At 47.4% G+C, this 11162-nt stretch overlaps 1 pseudogene; it reads right to left on the reverse strand.

Moving 5' to 3' along the window:
* Positions 1–2265: 2265 nt before the first annotated feature.
* LOC119306544 lies at positions 2266–3786 on the reverse strand (annotated as a pseudogene).
* Between the last annotated feature and the right edge of the window lie 7376 nt (positions 3787–11162).

Raw genomic sequence — 11162 nt, forward strand, 5'->3', positions numbered from 1 at the left:
GGTTCAACACGATCCGGGATCAAAGGCACACCACATGGCACGAGCCCGCACCGGGGGCTGGGGGACCTTTAGTCCAGGTTGGTAACACCAACTGGGACTAAAGGATTTTATTTATTTATTTTCGATTTTCAAAATTTTGAATTATTTGATGATTTAATCTCTAATCACCCCTCATCACTACTCAAGTCTGGAGCACTCATTTCAAATCATCTAACTTCCCGTCCGGTCACCCATTCTCTCACTACTCCAGCCTGACCATGCTTAACTTCCGAGTTCTATTCCCCCTAGTTCCAAAGTCTGCACTTGTTGTTTTCCTGACAATAGTAAGTTGTCAATCCTATTAACCCTCAGGAGTTTAGCTTGAGCATGAAGTCACACGTTTCACCGTTTGAGTTTGAAACTATTATTCTAAAAAACAGTAATTATTTAGTAACACTAATATTTCTTGAATAAGTAGTTTGACCATAGTTTGACCACATTTGACCAAAATTCAACAAAAATAAAATAATTATTTAGTAACACTAATATTCTTGAATAATTATGTAGTAACACTAATATTTCTTGAATAAGTAGTTTGACCATAGTTTGACCAGATTTAACCAAAATTCAAAAAAAATTGAGCATAACTTTTTCTCCTTTCAGAATTTGAGGATTCTAAAAATTTGCAAAATGGCCTACGTGTTTGAAATCGGAACCAGATTTTCATGCTGAACATTTTGATATATTATACGTTTTTTTTCGACATCGTATGCAAAAGATATAGTCGTTTTACTTTTTCATAACACTTTTTTGCAAAACATGTCAAGATTTATGTTATTAAATTTCCCTAACTAGTAGATGTAGTAACATAACTACATCTCGAAGGATTTTAATTTTTGAAGTATTTTTATCATTTTTTTTGTTTTTTTAATGAAAAGGCAAGGGGGGGGGGAGAGTTTGAAAATTGCAGAACCCCTTTAGTCCGGGTTGGAGCCACCAACCAGGACTAAAAGGTTAGACCCCTTTTGTTCGGGTTGGTGGCTCAAACCCGGACTAAAGGTCTAACCTATAGTCCCGGTTTGTGTCACAAACCGGGACTAAAGGTGCTCGTGGGGCCCGGGACTATAGGTCACAAATGAACCGGGACTAATGCATAGCCGCTGGAACTGGGACTAATGGTACCATCAGTACCGGGCCGTAATTGAACTGGGACTAATGAGGTGAACGTAAGGTCATTTTTCTACTAGTGATACACACGGAAACAAGGAGGGATAACTCTACCTAAACCTCTATACGTACTATGTTGGTGGACTAATTGAACAGACATTCCATTTGTGATGGTTAGATCCTAATTAAAAGGATTAGTGAGATAACTAAAGTGGATCTATGAGACATGTGGGTGCATGATCAAAGAAAAGAAGAATGCACGTTTTTCAAAAGAAGATCAGGAACAATGCACACATTGCATGATGTAACTCCATCTATGATACCTTCCTCAGATTGTGAAGGCATGTATGGATACATATGGTATTTAGCTAGTATGGATTGAGAGATTCAGATTGAGGGTCTGCATGGATCAATTAAATTCAAATCACCTTGATCAATGATTAATTGTTTCATGATTAATATAAAACTGATATGAATGTCTTATGAACCCTTGTGTCGCGCTGGCGGGTGTTTCGGTGGATGAAGACATTAGCATTTTCTTTAAAACAAAAAATATGATGGTGTGCTTAACATATAATTCTCACTGTTATACACAATAATTTTTTTCTCCCATTGCAACACAGAATCATACATGCTAGTACTCTCTTCGTTTCTTTATGTAAGATGTATTTTTTTTCCGGCATGATGACCAAGGCACGAGATTATAGAGAATTTAGGACGACATTACCCTTGCTAACTCATTGGTTAGTGGCAGGTAAATTAATTAGGCCATGAAAGAAACAGATACACACAATGGAGAGAGTGATTCTTTCCTTCTCTTCCTAAAAGATGAGATACAAGCAATCGGGAGAGGGATACTTTTCTTTTTCATGAAGGTCTAATAAAGTAATTACGGGAGTTAGAAGAAATGCATCTTATAGTCTGAGATTTTATTAAAAACTAAATGCACCTTTATATAAAGGAATGGAAGGAACAATTGATAAAATTATTACATCTTAAAAGATAAGTCTGCACACAGATTTTCTGTCCCAATAAGATAACAGAACATAAGTACAATTGAAAAATAAATAGGTGCTTAACAAAAGTTGCAGTAAATCATATATGAAATGCAGGTGATTTTCCCTCATTCATGAAGCGCCCCATTTGGAAATGGAAATGCAGCGCCGTAAGATCTGAGGTGCTGTACAAACTCGTCGATGTACCTATCCTGGAGCTCCTTATCGCCTACGACCGCTTGCATCTTCAGTGCGTTCGCCATAAAGCTCCTCCTTTCTTCTCCCTCAACCATGACGGCCCGGACGGCGCTCGCGACGCCATGGCGGTCGAACGACCCGTCGTCCTTGTCCCTCGCCACCTGCAACCCTACCTTCTTCGCCTCCATTTGCCTCGCGTTGGGCCCTTGGTCGCCGAAGATGGGCAGCATGACGAGTGGGTGCCCGAAAAGGAGGCCCTCGATCAGCGAGTTCCGGCCGCAGTGCGTCAAGAACCCGCCGACGGACGCGTGCGCCAGGATGCTCATCTGGGGAACCCACCCCGTGGCCACCAGCCCGCGGTCGTGGGTGCGGTTCTCGAAGCCGGGAGGGAGAGGGTCGTCAACGGCGCCGATGGGCTTCCTGAGAGCCCAGAGGAAGCGCGTCCCGGCGAGCTCCAGGCCGAGGGCCAGCTCGCGCACCTGCTCCTCGCGCAGTGGCACCTCGCTCCCCAGCGCCACGTACACCACCGAGCCGGGCGGCTGCGCGTCCAGCCACCGAACGGTGGCATGGTCTTCTCCGTTGGTGCCGGTGGCACGGCGGCCTCCGTCAGGTGACGGCGGCAGAAGGCCGAGGGGCAGCACCGGCTTGCCGAGGAGGGTTGCTAAGAGCGGGAAGGACTCCGGCTCCCACTCGACGCAACTCCGGATGGCCGTGATCGTGCACCTGTCAAGATGCAGCGCTGGAGGCTGGACATACCCGACGACGTGCCATGCCCGGTGACAAACCGTGTCATCGCATTCCGCTCGTAACTGGGCACAGCGCGCCTTGCCTTGGCCGCCTGTTCAAACACAGAGGCAACGGCAGGGTCGGCCTCGGGGTGATCCAATGGCGGGCGAGGCACGGCGGCGAGCATAGCAGCGGTCGTCAGAAGCGCCGCGCATGGCACCTGACATCAATGCAGCTAGATCTGAGACATGCATGGGATGGAACCAACAAGCAAGCTAGCCGTCTTTGGTGGATTGGATCGAACCTTGTGCTCGAGGGCGGCGGCGGCGGCCCAGTGGTGGAAGCAGTCAGCGATGATCCAGTGAGGCCTGGTGGCCTTGTCGGCGCACGCGGCGGCCAAGAACTCCGCGAAGGGCGCGGCGAGGCCGTCGAAGGCCTTCCAATGGAGCTCGCGGTCGGCGGCGGAGACGTCGTTAGTGGACTCCGCGCCGTCGGGCAGGCCGTCGACGCGCGGCAGCGGGAGCGGCACGAGGTCCACGCGCGGCGCCGCGGCGGGGCGCAGCGGCGGGAGGCGGGCGAGGTTGCGCGGCGTTGAGACGTAGGACACGCTGTGGCCCCGCAGCGCCAGGCGCTCGGCGAGCTCTAGGTAGGGGAGCAGGTGGCCGAAAGCGAGGTAGGGGCAGAGCACGATGCGCAGCGGCGACAAGGACGCGGCGTCCATGGAGAGCTGAAGCTCGGGTTACCGAATACTCCTAGAAGGAAGCGGCGGCTGGCTCTTGGTGGTGCTCACTGGTCACTGTTCAGGCGCTGACACCGCGGATAAATAAAGAGAAAACCATGGGTGGCCGGTCGCTGGGATTTGGGTCCTCCCGCCAACACGTGCGCTCACCTAAAACAGTGAGGCCCTGTAGCAGCTGGCACGCTTAAGGTAGCTCCCGAAACATGGCAGTCCGACAAAAGAAAGTCCAACCTTTTCCGAATTTGATATCTGTACTCTCTCCTGATTCTCCTTGCATTCTTTTTTTTTTCATGCTAAGAGAGTTTTATTTCATATGAATAGGGTTACAATCGAGAGGCACCAACTCTTCAATACAAGGTGGACTTCTATCAAGTCATATGGCAGTAGTGCTCTCCGTACGGCTATACAATGCCAATCGATGTGCTACCCTATTTTGTTCCCGTTTGATTTTACACGGAATAAACTCCCGCTCCATCATGTGATGCCGAATCTCCGCTACCAGGTGGCCATATGCAGATCTGGTTAGACTTCCCCCCTTCATAGCCGCCAATGCCTCCACGGAATCAGACCGAACGATGACCGGTAGGGAACAGTGCTGAATAGTGAGTGCCATACCCTGCATTATTGCATGTAGTTGCGCCTGCAAAGTATCATTGCAGTTGAAGATGCAACGGTATGCAGCAAATAACACGCTGCCATCCTGCTTGGCTGCTTGCGCAATACCATTCCGGCCGCCGCCGATCCATCAGAAGGTGAGAACGCTCCGTCAACAGATAGTGCAGCCCAGTCCGTAGGTGGGTGCGGCCATGGCACTGACGGGGCCGCAGCCCGCTGCACGACAGGCGTGTCATGAACCATTGGCATTTTCCCTTTGATAATCTCCTCCGTTGTGAACCTCCTGCTTACATGTATCGACTTCATATAACTCTGAAGAAATTCAGCCGTTGCCACCATGGATGGAGCGTCCTTCCCATGAGCCAGGTCTGACCGCAATGACCAAATTTTCCAGATTAACATTATTGTGCAATCACGCATCGAATCATCACAGTTCGCCAGTACGTTCAAGAACCATTCTTTCCCCGTATATCCTGCAGCCATTCTTGAGCTGGCAATTTCCAAACTGTACGCATTTGATCCCAGATGTTCCTTGCATGAACACAAAAAACCAAGGCATGGAAGCTTGACTCTTTTTCTCGTCCACACAACGGGCAGCTGTCTCTAGTAGAAATGTGTCTATATTTTTTGCACGCATTTGTGGCCAGGGCTCCAGAGACAACTTTCCACGCCATAATCCTCATTTTTAGCGGCACCTGGGCACTCCAGATCCGCTGCCAAGCAGGCCTCTGGCCCGATGGTTGAGTGCTAGATGAGCCCAGGCTTAATGCTAGACGATCCTCAGTTGCCAAACGGTAAGCACTTTTAACCGAAAACGGTCCGCTCCTCTCTGGAAACCACGCAAGAAAGTCCTAGCCGTTCCTCGGTGAGGTGCGGATCTTCAAAATCTCACGTGCATCCAAATCCTAGAAGTGCTATCGTAATCTTTGTACATTCCAAGCACCATGAACATCCAGAAAGTCAGCAACCCAATTGAAGCGGCAAATTCTTCATACCCCAAAAGAAGGCTAAGCTCTTTATAATGCTCAAGGGTAATCAAATTATCACAATATTTAGACACGACTTGATCATGAAACAAATAGCATTGGAGCTTTAAATGACCATGTTCATTGCAAAGTTCACAAGGGGCATGAAAGATATTGAATCTTTCAGCACATTCATCTAGCTCTTCTTGCAACAATTTGGTTTCTAAGTGCTTATGCCTCTTGCAATATCTATCTTTCCTATTTGATGTGTACTTACAAACCCAATGCACTCCACAAAAATTGACATGTTTATAGGAGACATTTTCATCATAACTAGTGCAATCATCATTAGTATCATGGATATTCAAAGAATTCGTACTAACAAGGACTCTGATTTTCTGAAATCAGCTCCGACAGCAAAGGACGTAGACCATTGACCGGGCACTTGGACACAATTTTATAAATAACATTACACAAACTGATCGGCCTAAAGTCTTTCAACTCTCTTGGATGTGGAATTTTTGGAATAAGAACAATAGTGTCATTCACTCCTTCCGGCATTAACCCAGAAGTGAAAAACTCCAAGACCGCTGCAATAATCTCAGCCTTTAGTGTAGACCAATTATGTTGGTAAAACCTGGCTGGGAAGCCATCCGTGCCCGGAGCTTTCAACGGCCCAATCTGAAAAAGTGCATTCGAAACTTCTTCTTCCGAGAAAGGCGCACATATCATATCATTCATATGTTCAGTTACCTTTGGCAAGATGCCATCCAGCACAACCTCCAGTGATAAGGTTGGATCCTTCGTAAAAACTTCCTTAAAGTAGGAAGTAGCCATACGCTCCATGTCAGACAATACCGAGCACCAAGTCCCGTCAGACCGACGGAGCCGCTGAATATAGTTCTTGCGCGCACGCCATACGGCTCGTAGGTGCAGGCAGGAAGTGTTACGTTCTCCCTCCTTTAGCCACTCGATCCGTGACCTTTGAAGCCTGATATCTACTACACAACCTTCTTCTTGTAGACGTTGTTGGGCCTGCAAGTGCACAGGTTTGTAGGACAGTAGAAAATTTCCCTCAAGTGGATGACCTAAGGTTTATCAATCCGTAGGAGGCGTAGGATGAAGATGGTCTCTCTCAAACAACCCTGCAACCAAATAACAAAGAGTCTCTTGTGTCCCCAACACACCCAATACAATGGTAAATTGTATAGGTGCACTAGTTCAGCGAAGAGATGAAGATACAAGTGCAAAATAGATAGTAGATATAGGTTTTTGTAATCTGAAATTATAAAAACAGCAAGGTAACAAGTGGTAAAAGTGAGCGTAAACGGTATTGCAATGGTAGGAAACAAGGCCTAGGGTTCATACTTTCACTAGTGCAAGTTCTCTCAACAATAATAACATAGATAGAACATATGACAAGCCCTCAACATGCCACAAAGAGTCACTCCAAAGCCACTAATAGCGGAGAACAAACGTAGAGATTATGGTAGGGTACGAAACCACCTCAAAGTTATTCGTTCGGATCGATCTATAAAAGAGTTCGTACTAGAATAATACCTTAAGACACAAATCAACCAAAACCCTAATGTCACCTAGATACTCCATTGTCACCTCAAGTATCCGTGGGCATGATTATACGATATGCATCACACAATCTCAGATTCATCCAACCAACATAAAAGTACTTCAAAGAGTGCCCAAAGCTACTACCGGAGAGTCAAGAACGTGTGCCAACCCGTATGCATAGGTTCATGGGTGGAACCCGCAAGTTGGTCACCAAAACATACATCAAGTGGCAGATGATATCCCATTGTCACCACAAATAATTATGGCAAGACATACATCAAGTCTTCTCATAAAGACTCAATCTGATAAGATAACTTCAATGGGGAAACTCAATTCATCACAAGAGAGTAGAGGGGGAGAAACATCATAAGATCCAACTACAATAGCAAAGCTCGGGATACATCAAGATCGTGCCATAGAGGGAACACGAGAGAGAACACGAGAGAGAGAGAGAGAGATCAAACACATAGCTACCGGTACATACCCTCAGCCCCGAGGGTGAACTACTCCCTCCTCATCATGGATAGCGCCGGGATGATGAAGATGGCCTTCAGTGATGGGATCCCCCTCCGGCAGGGTGCCGGAACAGGGTCCCGATTGGTTTTTGGTGGCTATAGAGGCTTGCGGCGGCGGAACTCCCGATCTATCTTCTGTTCTAGAAGTTTTAGGGTACGTAGGTATATATGGGTGCAGGGGGTACGTCGGTGGACCTACGGGGTGCTCACAAGGTAGGGGGCGCACCCAGGGGAGGGGGCCCACCCTCGTGGGCAGCCCGTATCTCCCCTGACGTGCACTCCAAGTTCCCTGGGTTGCTTTCCTTCCAAAAAGAACTTCTCTATTTGATTTCGTTCCGTTTTGACTCCATCTGATATTCCTTTTCCTCGAAACACTGAAATAGGCATAAAATAGCAAATCTGGGCTGGGCCTCCGGTTAATAGGTTAGTCCCAAAAACAATATAAAAGTGGATAATAAAGCCCAACATTGCCTAAAACAGTAGATAAAGTAGCATGGAGCAATAAAAAATTATAGATACGTTGGAGACTTATCAAGCATCCCCAAGCTTAATTCCTGCTCGTCCTCGAGTAGGTAAATGATAAAAACGAATTTTTGATGCGGAGTGATACGTTGGCATAATTTCAATATAAATCTTCTTAATTGTGTTATGAATATTCAGATCCGAAAGATTCAAGACAAAAGTTCATATTAACACAAAAATAATAATACTCCAAGCATACTAATCAAAGCAATCATGTCTTCTCAAAATAGCATGGCAAAAGAAAGTCATCCCTACAAAATCATATAGTTAGGCTATGCTTCATTTTCGTCACACAAAGATGTTCCCAACTTCTATACCCCCGATTACAAGCCAAGCAATTGTTTCATACTCAAATAATCTCAAACTCTGTCAACCTTCACGCAATACATGAGCGCGAGCCATGGATATAGCACTATGGGTGGAATAGAATATGATGATGGGGATTGTGTGGAGAAGACAAAAAAGGAGAAGGTCTCACATTGACGAGGATAATCAACAGGCTATGGATATGCCCATCAATTGATGTCAACATGAGGAGTAGGGATTGCCATGCAACGGATGCACTAGAGCTATGAATGCTCAACAAAAGAAAATTAGTGGGTGTGCATCCAACTCGCTTGCTCATGAAGACCTAGGGCATTTGAGGAAGCCCATCGTAGGAATATACAAGCCAAGTTCTATAATGAAAAATTCCCACTAGTATAAAAAGACTTATGAGACTCACTACATGAAGAACAAGGTGCTACTTTGAAGCACAATATATGAGACTCACTCCATGAAGAACCAGGTGCTACTTTGAAGCACAAATGTGGTAAAAGGATAGTAACATTGCCCCTTCTCTCTTTTTCTCTCACTTTTTGGGTCTTCTCTTTTTTTTGGCCTTTCTCTCTCTCTTTTTTTTCGTCCGGAGTCTCATCCCGACTTGTGGGGGAATCATAGTCTCCATCATCCTTTCCTCACTGGGGCCATGCTCTAATAATGATGATCATCACACTTCTATTGATTACAACTCAAAACTTAGAACAAGATATGACTCTATATGAATGCCTCCGGCGGTGTACCGGGATGGTGCAATGAATCAAGAGTGACATCTATGAAAAATAATGCATGGTGGCCTTGCCACAAATACGATGTCAACTACATGATCATGCAATGGCAATATGACAAAAGTAATGTATGTCACTCTCGGTGTCAAAACCGGCGGATCTCGGGTAGGGGGTCCCGAACTGTGCGTCTAGGCGGATGGTAACAGGAGACGAGGGACACGATGTTTTACCCAGGTTCAGGCCCTCTTGATGGAGGTAAAACCCTACGTCCTGCTTGATTAATATTGATGATGTGTGTTACAAGAGTGGATCTACCACGAGATCAAGGAGGCTAAACCCTAGAAGCTAGCCTATGGTATGATTGTTGTTCTTCCTATGGACTACAACCATCCGGTTTATATAGACACCGGAGAGGGCTAGGGTTACACAAAATCGGTTACAAAGGTAAGAGATCTACATATCCGTATCGCCAAGCTTGCCTTCCACGCCAAGGAAAGTCCCATCCGAACACGGGACGAAGTCTTCAATCTTGTATCTTCATAGTCTTGGAGTCCGGTCGATGATGAAAGTTCGGCTATCCGGACACCCCCTAGTCCGGGACTCCCTCAGTAGCCCCCGAACTGGGCTTCAGCGACGACGAGTCCGGCGCGTATATTGTCTTCGGCGTTGTAAGGCGGGTTCTCCTTCAAACTTCATGTTCCTATCAAATAGTGTCCGGCTTCCTTATAAATGTTGCGCTCCTTGGCTTCTACGCCCAATAATGGCCTTCTTCCACGTGTCGTACGGATGCGAAAGGCTGGGGTATTTTTACATTTTACCCCCTAACCGTGCGAATGAGCCGCCTATAAGAGAGGCGAGGATCTAGATCCAGCTCACACCATCCTCCATCCGCAAGTTCTCATCGAAGCGCCTCTGACAAAAATCCATTCCATCATGGATAGTCGACGCGGCTCCTCCTCTCACGCTCCCAGCCCTAAGCCAGGAGATTGGGGGAGATGCTCAGTTCCACACAGCGAGCTAGTGGCGCTCCAAACCGAGGGATATCTTCCCCCAGCTTTCATGGTTCCGGTTCGAGCCGGACTAGCCACCTACAAGGGTGGAAAGCAGGCGGAGAGCGTCCCCAACCCTTCCAAAGGGGAGCGGATATGCTTTGTCCCCTATCTAATAAGGGGACTCGGATTTCCCATACATCCGTTTCTCCGGGGGCTCCTAGAGTTCTACGGACTCCAGCTTCACCACCTCACGCCTGCCTCCATTTTGCACATCGCGGGCTTCGTAGCTCTTTGCGAGCTGTTCTTGGGCATCGAGCCCCATTTCGCGTTGTGGAAGAGATTGTTTTGCCTCGTACCCCGTTCTCATGAGGGGTCGATATATCAAGTGGGCGGAGCCGAAATATGGCGCATCGCCGGGACCGGATATCTATCCGGCACCCCGAAGAAGGCGTCCGAAGACTGGCCTTCGGAATGGTTCTACATGGAGGACGCCCCTCTGCCGGATCCAGTTCGGATCGGCCTCCCGGAGTTCAGCAATGCTCCCTTGAAGAAACGCCTGAGTTGGCGCCCGCGGAGTCCTCAACGGGAAGATGATAGGAGCATCCATTATCTGATGGGCCGGATTAGATTACTGGCCCACTCCGGATTGACCATGATTGGAGTCATGGCCACGTGCATTATGCTAGGGGTGCAGCCACTCCAATATAGGGGCCACCCTATGTGGGATTTCAATGGGGAAGATGACGCCACCCGTCATGGCCGCAAAGGGCCAGGCTCGGCAGCCGATCTGGCAAAGATCCTGTCCTACTTGTACAAGGGAAAGGAGGAGGACTTCCTCCACACGAATCCACTGAATGGATTCTCTATGAATAACCCTCGGAGCTGGGTAAGCGGATATTCATCTACCCGATCCATATTTTCAAAGTCAAGTATCTTACTCTGTGATTTCGACGCAGGAGCTGCGCCGGGATGTGGAAGGCATACGAAGCCTAACTCCACAGCCCGAGGATCCGGAACGATCCCTTGATCCGACCTCCGAAGAGGATCCAGACATAAAGGTGGAGCTGATTGACGGGGTGTTCCACCAACTTAGCATGGACAATGCCCTAGTCGCCATTACGGCTGACTACCTCG

Source organism: Triticum dicoccoides, chromosome 5B (assembly GCF_002162155.2).
Source record: "Triticum dicoccoides isolate Atlit2015 ecotype Zavitan chromosome 5B, WEW_v2.0, whole genome shotgun sequence".
NCBI classification, from domain to species: domain Eukaryota; kingdom Viridiplantae; phylum Streptophyta; class Magnoliopsida; order Poales; family Poaceae; genus Triticum; species Triticum dicoccoides.